This window comes from Myxocyprinus asiaticus, chromosome 5 (assembly GCF_019703515.2).
Source record: "Myxocyprinus asiaticus isolate MX2 ecotype Aquarium Trade chromosome 5, UBuf_Myxa_2, whole genome shotgun sequence".
In the NCBI taxonomy this organism is placed as follows: Eukaryota; Metazoa; Chordata; class Actinopteri; order Cypriniformes; family Catostomidae; genus Myxocyprinus; species Myxocyprinus asiaticus.
In genome coordinates this window covers 46,950,898-46,962,543 of record NC_059348.1, presented here as the reverse complement: position 1 = coordinate 46,962,543, position 11,646 = coordinate 46,950,898, and positions in this window count along the sequence as shown.

Sequence of the window (11,646 nt, the reverse complement as noted above, 5' to 3'; positions counted from 1 at the left end):
TCCGTGACTTAGCTGTGTAACTATGTAAAACATTTGCATAATGCCTGCCTAAGGGCTACTTCGGTTATGGTAAGGGGCGTTACATTAACGACACACGCTCTAAGCAGTTGACCAATCACAACAGACTGGGCCAGCTGACAATCAGAGCAGACTGGGCTTTTCGGAAAGGGGGTCTTTAAAGAGACAGGAGCTAAAACAGAGCGTTTCAGACAGAGGGTGAAAAGAGGTGCTGCAGCAAGGTACAGTATGAGAAAAAGAATGTGTTTTTTGAACATTAAAGCATGTAAACCTATTCTAGTAGACCCCCAAAATAAAATTATGAACCAGTAAATGAGCATAATATGGGCTCTTTAAAACTTGATAGAGCATTAAACTTAAACTCATCAGTTTGAGAGAAAATGTAATCTGCTTTTAGCGTCACACAGTGGACATTTCACATTAGAAATGTTGCGATATTGCAGGTAGTTTTCATGAGATCAGGCTACTCATAATTGTTGTGGTGCTAGCCATAAGTTGCATGTGCAACTGTATACTGTGTGCTAACTGTTACCATCTCAAAAAAAAAAAAACTTAATTATTAGCTGAATGTACAGTCCAATTATTCAGCAAGCAGGCTACAGCATATGGCATCTAAAGTCTCATAATTATTTTTTACATTCCGTATGCCCCAGTTCTCAACAACACTTGACAGATTCACTGATTATCTCATGTGCCAAGTACAGACATATGCAGATGAGCCATCTTAAATGAGAACTTTAATGGCCTAATTCATGAAATAATGGTGCATGACAATGCTTGATGACCCTCTCAAATGTGTTTGCCTCAAATCTGTTGTGAGACAAAATTCAAAATGCAGGATAATTAGTTGAAACATTGCATGATCTTTTTAATTCCTTATTAATGAAATTCATAATTTTTATCAGTTGTGTTCCTTTAATAAGGTAGGACATGACAATGTCATGCAGACATAAAGAAAAAGCTAAACATAAAGGGCCGACTGTACAGCCAGAGATGCTCTTCAGTTCATCAGAGCTAATGAATATCATTTTAAGCTTTCACATGGCATTTAGGTTGGTAGCATCTCTTTGATGTGGACTCATGACAGGCTTTGAAATGAAGTGTGTGGAGATTAGCGAGTTTATGTAAAGAACAGGGTAGGAACATTGTGTAACGTATGTGTGCTGAGTGTGCAGTCAGAATGAGAGACCCAAATTGGAGTCATCTTTGAGCCAAGTGAGCAACCGAACACAGAGAGGGCACGCGGAGTGGCGGGCCACTTTCAAAGTGCTTCACACAAGCCCTACCCACCATATGTGTGTGTGTGTCTGTGCATGCGTGCCTACGTGTGTGAGACAGAGAGAAGAAGGCTGGCCAAAATGTCAAAGAGAAAGACTTTCTTTGAAATGCAGCGGAACATACTGTAATATAGAAAGTGTGGGTGTTGGTCAGAACAAAAGAAGAAATTAGGAAACAGGTAGACAGCTGCAAGTCATGACAGAGTAACCGATTGTGAAAGGGAAATTTCACCCAAAAATGAAAATTCTGTCATCATTTTCTCTCCCTCATGTTCTTTCTTCCATGGAACACTAAAGGAAATGTTCATCAGAATGTAAGCATCAGTCACCATTCACTTTCACTCCATATTTTTACATACAGGGAATGGTGACTGAGGCTAACATTCTGCCTAACATCTCCTTTAGGATTCTGCTTTAGAAACAAATTCATACAGGTTTGAAATAACATGAGAGTGAGTAAATGTTGACAGTTATCTTGCCACATAACTCCTTGTCCAGGCTCTTGCTATATCTAGACTGGACTATTGCAATGCTCTTCTGGCAGAAATTCCTGCATGTAGAGTCAAACCTCTGCAGTTGATCCAGAACGAGGCAGCACGTTTGGTCTTCAACGAGCCCAAGAGAGCGCACGACACGCCCCTTTTCATCAAGTTCAAGGCACTGATGCTCACTTACTGAACAGCCACTAGCTCCACACCCCCCTATCTACACTTGATTCTTCAAATCTAGAATCTTGTGGTGCCATCTCACAGAGGCACAAAATCAGTTTCTCAGACCTTCACTTCAGCTGTTCCTCGCTGGTGGAATGACCTGCCAAAACCCACCCAAACAGATGATTCTCTAACCACCTTCAAGAAACATCTAAATATTCATCTCTTTCGTGAGCACTTGACCCAATCCTACTAATACAGTAACTATCTTCTTTCTTCTTCATATAAAAAAACTAAATTCATTCTTTCACCACTGTCTCTCACCTTCCTCTCTACTTAAGCTTATCTGAGCAATTTGCAACTTTGTATTATAGCAGTTCTCTTATTGCTGCCTCTTTAGGATGAATAACTTCTGCTGTATTCCTCATTTGTAAGTTGCTTTGGATAAAAGCATCTGCTAAATGAATAAATGTAAATGTAACTGTGAAATCTTCTCCTTGGCGAATAAAGTTCTGAAATAATTTTTTAAAAGTGACATAAAAGTAAGCAGATCAAACGACACAAAGGCACATATAAAAATGTCAAACAAAAAAGATAAACTGAAAGAGCAAGAGTCTCTCTATCTTGCATTATCCTCTTTTGGCACGCAGAATAAAAACAGGAGCCGACAGCATGTTCCAAGCGCTCTATGCGGGCCTTGCACAATGGCTCTGCCATGCTACTGCCAACTGAAGCACTGAGGGATGGCTTGGAAGAAAAAAACAGGCCGCCGGCCGCCATTCATCTTTTGCCCTGTTCCCTCCTTCCTCCCTGCAACTCTCTTTGATGTTCCCTGATTAATCTGCCCTCCGCTGCCGTTTCTCTCGTCCACTTTGTGGTGCTCAGTCACTCTCTTCCACCAACAAGATGCTGATCACAGCACTAAAAGCAAAGAATTCAAAGGAAAAGTTTCAGCAATACGGGATTAAAATCAGAAACATGAAGCCCATAGTTATGTTAAAGTGCAACATTAATTCTTCCATACAATTATATGTTTCTTTAGCAGTGGGACTACTCCTGTCTATAGGTAGATGAAGCTTGGGTTATGCATTACAGAGATTATTTCTGTGGGTGGAAATAGCTCTATATTGTATAAACATTACTTTGCACACAGTTACGACAAGCCCTTTTCTGGTATTCTTGCACATTTCAGTGCTGAAATTACAGAGTACAGGCATTACATGATCATAAGTATGCACAGACAAAGTTACTAAGCAATTTTATAACACTAATCTCATGTTAAAAGAATAGTTCACCCAAGAATGAAAATTCTATTATTATTTATTCACCCTCATGTTGTTGGTGAACCGATATGACTTTCTGTCTTCTGTGGAACACAAAACGTGGTGTTAGGCATATGATAGTGTCAGTCACCATTCATTTTCATCTCATCTTCTTGTCATTCACTTAAAGTAAATGGTGACTAAGACAGTCTTTCTGCCTAACATCTCCTTTTGTGTTCCACAGAAGAAGAAAAAAAGCCACACAGGTTTTGAATTAAATGAGGGTGAGTTAATGATGACAGAATTTTCATTTTTGGTTGAACTGTCCCTTGGCTTTAACATTTACAGTATATTGCATAAAGGAATGTTTCTGGTGCAATACAAGTTAAGCTCAATTAACAGTATTTGTGGAATAATGTTGCTTTCCACAAAAAATTATTTAGACTAAACCGTCATTCATTTAATAAAAAGCAAAACTTGCAGTTACAGTAAGGTACTTACAATGAAAGTGAATGGGGCCAGTTCATAAACATTAAAATACATAGTTTCAAAAGTATACTTGTGAAAGATCCAAGTTCATGGGCAATGGAGGAGTCAGGAGACAGCGAACAGTTGAGTATTTATTCACACACTTCAGATCCAAAAATAAAACAAAGAAACAGCTCTTAGTGGCCAACTCAGATAGGGCTCTCAATATAAACAGTCTCTGTTTTGCTGCTGGTCCTTGAGACACCACTGATCTGAGCCACTCTCTCTCTCCCTCTCTGATGCTCTGGCGAGCCTTATTAGGTCTCCCTCCACCATCACTATAATGAGAGGCAGGTGTTAGAGTAATTACAGCCCAGGTGACGAGCCTTACCACTCTCCCTCTCCCGCAGACAGACACGTTTTCTGTGGTAATCAGCAGCATGTAGTTTCTGTCAGTAGAGCTAAACATTCCTTTAAAAGAAAAAGTGGTACCACATGGTCATCTGTAAGACAACATACTGCCAAGATGATTGCAGAAGACAATATTGTCCTTATGCAGTTAAGCTCTTGTTGGGTGTATGAATTTGGGTTCTTTCACAGACTGCTCCCCACTCTCATTCTGTTGCAAGGGTGAGTCACTGATTGAGCCATGACACAGTGAAACCACTCATGTCATCACTGCCTTGGGGTCTGACGCACAATCAGAGCCAATGTGAGGGCATCTTTAGTTTGTGTGTGTGTGTGTGTGTGTGTAAAGAGGTCGGCTTTTAAAAAAATACATGGGACAATACAGGGAGGTAACAAAGACATGGCACACAAAAACAAAAATACACCCAAACAAGCCATTGACAATAAAAACCTGCACAACCATACTGTTGACTAACACAGGTATTATGTACTACTAATAAAACCATTAGTCTCCATTGTCTGGTGCAAAGAACAATTGAAAAGTGGGTCAGTGGGCTGAAAAATAAATCAGCTCCTAACATTTCAGTTTGAGCAATTTTTTCCCAGAGAGCGTTTTCTCATGCATGACCCCATTAGCTCACTTACCAAAGCCTTATAGAACAGAATCTCAGTGAGCAGGACATCTGTCTGCATTAAAGGATTGGTTAAAGGGGTCGTAACATACATTTTTATCACTCTTTATTGTTCCTTGAGGTCCACTTATAATATTCATCAAGCTTTTTTTTCTCATCATTAACAAAGAAATATTTTCCATGATAATTTTCTGCCCTTCATTTTTTCTTACTGTGGGTTTGCTGTACAAGGAACAGCACAAGGTTTGGCGGACTTTACCACACTAAAATTATCATTAGTTATACTGGTGTTTAGGAATAATAATAACCTACTTCTATTAACACACTGTGACTGGGTGTGCAGAGTTGCGTCGCTAAGGTGTAAATGTGGGTGGTCATATTAATCTAATCGTAACACTTTACACTAAATTTCTGTTTGTAAACATTAGTTAACATGAACTAACAATGAACGATACTTTTACAGCAGCTGTTAATCTTGGTTAATGTTAATTTCAAAATAGCCTATACTAAAAAAAAAATTTAAAAAAACTTTCAACCAAAAGATGTATACAGTGTGTTAACATTAGTTAATGTGTTGTGAACTAACATGAACTAACGATGATCAGTTGTATTTTTGTAAACTAAAATGAACAAAGATTAATAAATACTGTAAAAAAATATAGGCTATTGTTCATTGTTAGTTCATGGTACTTAATGCATTAACTAATGTTATGTAACGTAATGTTAACGAATTGAGCCTTATTGAAAAATGTTACACATATAATTTATATATAATTAACAGTGATCAGTGCTCACGCACAGACTTACCAATCAGAAGGGCTGAGCAGTTCTCCAACACAGTCACTGCTCCGGTTTACCCTGGATCACATCGGCATACACTGCCTCTATCAGCATATCCTCCAGCTGTCGCACAGTGGACACTTCTAGAGCACTGCATATGAAATACACATCATAAACACAAACAAGAACATCTACATCTGTTTTTATATATATATATATATATATATATATATATAGTCAAGGGCATTGCTAGGGTTAAAGGAGATAAGGGGCTTATCTCTCCCCCAACCCCCCCTCCCCCCCATATTTCAGTATATGTGTATTTACAGTATATATACATATTTTTAACGTACTTCATTGAATAATTTGCATTTATTTCCCAAAAATAATGTCAAAGTTCAAACTATAAACTTACCAGGTCACATTGTAAACTGTAAACAATCATTAAGCATAGAAATTACACACAAGTTCTCAATCGCTGAACAGTAGATAGTACCTTGCAGGTTAAGTGTCTTACCTAATCTGGGAAGACATCAACTGAATATTCAGTATCATAAATTGATCAGTTTGTCTATTCATACTTTCGCATGTAGCCCCTAGCAAGGCATAGGCCGCCTACGAGAGATCTCCATGTATCTCAATCCTGGGCCAGTCACTTTAGCTGTCCCCAGGTGTCTATACATTCAGTATTCTGAATTAAATAAGTATAAATTGAAGAATTAAGCTATTGACAACTATGCAATTGATGTAGCTATCTCTACTATTCCAGTGGTAAATGCTACAGAAAGCTATGAATTCAGGGGAAAGTGATGGGCCTATTTGAGTGGCAGAAAATCTAAATGTTACCTTCACAGAGGTTGAAGATTTTGTATATTACCATTCTACTAAAGATATAGGCATAATATAAGTTAGGCTCATATGAAACTGTGAATCAAACGGCAACTAGAAGGAAAGTGGTCATAAAACATGTCTCCAGGTGTAGAGCATTTTATCCTGTCACTAGGCAATGGGAAGTCCAGTTCATGCTTATCAGTTCATACATGCCAGCATAAGTTTTATGGGTGACAACAGAATATCGCCAGAGCAGTTTAGTTTGCAGTTTAACAGTATCAAGCAGAGAGACTGACAAGGAAACTTAAACAGCGTCTTTCCTACTGAGGATATTTGGGTCGAATGTATACAGTGCCAGGTAGAGACATATAGTGCAGCATGATGAGAATTTTAGCTTATGATTTCTATCTCTTATTTTCTCTTAGTTATACATTTCTCATTTACCATATGACTCTAAGCAGTCCATCTTCACAAACTGATTGAGGATTTTGCAGTCCGAGGCTAGTTGTCACATGAGGAAGTTTTCACATGGGCTCTCAGTAATAATACGATTTGGAATCCAAAGTCCAACTGCACAAATGTGTTGTCTCTAGCACCGTTTTTTATGTTGGTTTCAAACAGTTCAAAACCCTCTTAAATTTGAATAATTTTTGTGAATTCTACTCTTCAAAGTAAATATCCACTATCATCAGATTTTGTTATAGCTGTAAGGTAAACAAGCAAACATAATCAAACCACACTGAGATTCATTAAGACAAGGGTCAACAATATAATTAGGGCAGATTTTTATCAAAAAGTTTCTTTTTTCTTAGGACAAAGGTATTTTTCATGAAAGTCAGGGCATTGTCACATTTTTATTTGGGCAAGTTGCCACATGTGTTTCAAATGTAATAAATTTATCAGAGCGACTATTTGCACTAGGTTTAAATAGCACCTGTCACACAGCACGGCTATTTGCACTCCAATAGTTTGGTGGAAATACTGAAATTTAAGAAACTGCATTCCTACTGGTGTGAGGTGTAAAGATGGTGTGGATGTGCTATTTTTCTTTTTTCGTGCGAATGATCCGGGTTCGAATCAGCCTTTTGTCAAACTTTTTCCCATCCTTTGCCCTGCCTCCTAATACTTCCTTTAAAACTACTTATAATAATAAATAAAATTAAAAATAAAGGTTGATTTCCTTGCAGTGATTTGGTCACAGTGAAGGTCTGGGATTTCAGAGAAAGGTTTGATCCGGGTAAAATTAACCATGGTTTTATTACTGTAATACTGTGTTAACCATGTTTTTGGTGGAAGCCACAGTTTTAATGCAATTTACCATGGTGTTGTACAGTGATATTGTATTAATATAGTAACTATGTTTCATTTTGTGCTTATTATGATTTAAATACAAAATGCCATGGTGATACGGCAGTAATATGGTGCTAATATAGTACCATGGTTTAATTTTGTGGTTACTATGATTTTACTACAAAATACCACGGTCATACTATGGTTACTGTAGTAAAACCATGGTTAATTTTTTTAAGGGACAGTTAGGGTTAGGTTTAGAGGTAGGGGTTGGTGTAGGGTGTCTGTGGGACTCAAATAAACACACTGCAGTGATGCCCCTATACTGTCTGTTAGTATTTAATAAGGGGTACAAATACTTAGTATCACTTAGCGCAGAGAATATGATTTGCTTGTTGCTCTTTACACTTAGTGCAAATAGCCTCTGCCTAAATGTATACAATTTAACAGTTACAATATTTGCTGACCAAAACAATGTTTTGATCATTTTGTATGTTGCCATTTGCATTTCCATTTTCGCTGTTTAATGAATTTTTTTTGTGCCTCATAACTGTTTCACTTTATAAAGTTTGCTGGAAAGCTTATAATAGGTTGTTCAATATGGCACAGATTTAAAGAGATGTGTATATTTTGTTTTAGTGGAGGTGGTAGGGTGACAGGGGAACGGGTTGACTGTTAAAAATAAACCCACCCTGAGAAATATTCACTGGAGCAAAAATTGTGACAACTAGCCCCAGACTCCCTTGTAATTACCTTGTATATACTGACCCTCCTTAGCTTATGTAAATAGACCTACTAGTTACAAAATTCAATTTTATATTAAATTTAACTAGGCATATATGCAAAAAAAATATATAAAATAAAAAAAATAAAAAACAACATCCCTGTTGCCTTGTGTTTCACATTTAGCATGTGTACCAAATATGACCAAATATTCTACTCTATTAGCAAAATTATTTCATTATTCTGAAATATTTCCTTAATTCTTTTATGCATGTGAGTAATGAACTTCCACCTTGTGTCCCATGTAAAAAAAATAAAAATAAAAATAAAAAAAAGGCTAATGGGGGGGGGGCAGTTATTTAGAGAGTGTGCAAAACTACAGTGCCACCTGTGGTCAAGAGGAATGGACAGAGCGAGCAGCACCTCAGGTGCGTCCAAAAATCGGCAAAGGGAAGACAACGGGCATTACCTCAAGACTCTGATCAGAAGAGTATCTCAGACTGGCACAGAGCACTGAACAAGACTGCAGCAGCTACGGCTGGCCACTCGTCAATTAATAAACAGGAACATCATCAGGAGAACTTGATCGAAAAAGTGCCATCTCAGACTGGTCCAGTGATTAAGACTCAGGCTATAAGGGCCAAATCGTCAAGAGGACACAGAAAGCATTTGCTTCAAAGCCAACAAACTTCTGAACAGTCATGTAACATCACCCAGCAGTTTGTAAATGCAGGTGACAGCACTAAGCAGAGGCCACCGGCCCTACAGCCCGTACAAAGCTATACAGACATTCCTGACATGGTCTGTTCAGAAGAGAGAGAGCTTTCGAATGTTTTGGTTAGTCAGAAGTCCAGTAAAGACATGCCAGTAAGACCAAAAACTTCAAAGGGCCCAAGACAGGCACTTCAAAACAGGCACTTCATCTCTTGTACGGCGGATAAGGGGCTGACATATTCACCACCTTCTTCATCTGAGAATACACAATCTCTGGCTCAACAGATACAAGCCTCTGCCTGCCATAAAACCACGACCCCCTCAAGTCACAAACACAAATTCCTCTGGTTAGAGCTTACAACACTAAACATTCAACACGCTTGCTGACAACGTTTTTTACTGTTATTTCAACGTACAGGGCTACTTGTAAATTAAAATCAACTAGTAAAATAAACCTTTGGAGATCACTCTCTGTGGTAAGTTCTGAGCACAGAATGTTGAACTAGTTTGTAGGGTGGCGCTAGAGGGCGCTGAAGTCTAAGTTTAAAGATTAAAGGACTACAGTAGTTCACCCCAAAATGAAAATTCTCTCACACTCACCATATTGTAAAGGTTGTAGCTATTAGATATGCTGACTTACTCTAGGTGAGATTTTCCCATGATATGGAATTATACATATACAGTATTACATTTTTTTATAATAATAATAATAATAAAACAGAAAACAAAACAAAGAACAATGTAAGTTAGTCATTCACACCACTGGCAGCCTGCTACACCCTTTGTAATGTAAAAAGTACATATTGATGTATTTTAGTGGTGTTTTTTCTAAAATAATCGAATACTGATTCCATATTATTACATATACTTGGAAAATCTATCCATTGGCAGCAACCGGAACCTTTATAATTTTATTTGTAATTTATTTTAAACAACAGTGTTTTTTTAAGTTAGAACATGCAAACTGAATGAACACTTGAATGCCACCAATGTTTTAGTGCAGTTTGTGGACTTTTAGATGGTCCTTTATGCACTCGATGAACCATGACACCATATATGAATATCCTACCTAAAACTCACTTTTCCGCTCGCTGTGTTGTGACTGTAAACATAAATATGCAGATGAAATATAGATTATAAATAAATTTTATCCGCCTCAAATAGTGTAGACAGAGTACTGTTGTAACACTTTTTACTATACTGCACAAATACTGACTACTGCAATGTTTTTTCATATGAGGTGCCTTTATCTGTCTACCAACAAAATAAATATTAAAAAAGGAGCGCATTTGTTAACACTCATTTGTAATGTTTTAAATAAGGCTTTAAGCATAACTTAAGTGAAATATATTCACACATTTTATACTCTGTGATTGTTTTCAAATATTTCTAATGCTTGTCAAGTCAAATTTATTTGTATAGCGCTTTTCACAACAGCCGTTGTTTCAAATGAGCTGTACATGAAATTATACTATAACAGAAAATGTATGAATATGATGCCAATATTAGTTATATATGTTTAGAACTATTAGTGGTTAAAAATAGTAAACTAAGTAAGTGTTGTGGGTCAATGGTTAAACAAAATGATTTTGTATGAACTATAAGTGTTAAAGTCCTTGAAGTCATCCCAAATTAACTGAGGAAATACACGTAGATGCATTGTCCTTTGATTTTGGCCGATAAAGTTAAAGGCTTTTGTTAGTGGTTAATTCATTTTCTATGTAGTTCTTTTTTCTTTTTTTAAGAGAGTATTGTCCCTCCTTTGACCAAGTTGATATAGCTATCATTCAGTGAGGAGCATCGCAGTTCAGCTGGGAACTTTTGGCAGGTCATTTTTATTGAACTCCATCCTGAGCCCATGCTTCAGACAGAGGCTCATGAAGAATCCCATGTCTTTGATTTTGCATCAAATCATCCTGTGTGAAGTTTGTCTTAGTAGACTGAAATGAAGTCTGGCTGGCACATGCTACAGTTGGTCATCATCACTCAGCGACACAGTGGGAGTCGGACATCAGGCAGGACCGGAGATGGGTTTGGCAGGCTCTGGTAACCTCAGGATAAAATCCAGAGGTTTAGACGGGGAAAGAAATAGAATAAAATTTGTGTATATGCCATTCACTTTAAAGCAGGGTTAAACAATAAGTGAAGTGTTTTCGCAACACTTCTCTTAACTGAAGTTGCTCGTAGGGAATAATTTTAGTCTTCTGGGGTGCTGTGGCAGACGGATGTGTAATTCCAATTTTGTTTCTGATGATTTCGATTTTATCAGTAAAGAAATTCATAAAGTCATTACTACTATGCTGCAATGGAATATCTGGTTCAATCGAAGTTTTATTCCTAACCAATTAAGCCACATTACTTAATAAACACCTAGGATTGTTGTGGTTATTTTCTCTGAGTTTGCTCAAATATGCAGACCTGGCAGTTTTTAGAGCCTGTCTGTAGTTAGAGACACTATCCTTCCATGCACCGCAAAATACTCAAAATACAATGCTCATTATACCATGGTGTGTGATTTTTTTCTTTAATCGAAGGAGGGCGGCACTATCTAGAGTGCTAAAGAAGACTGTATCCATATTTTCTGTGACAACAT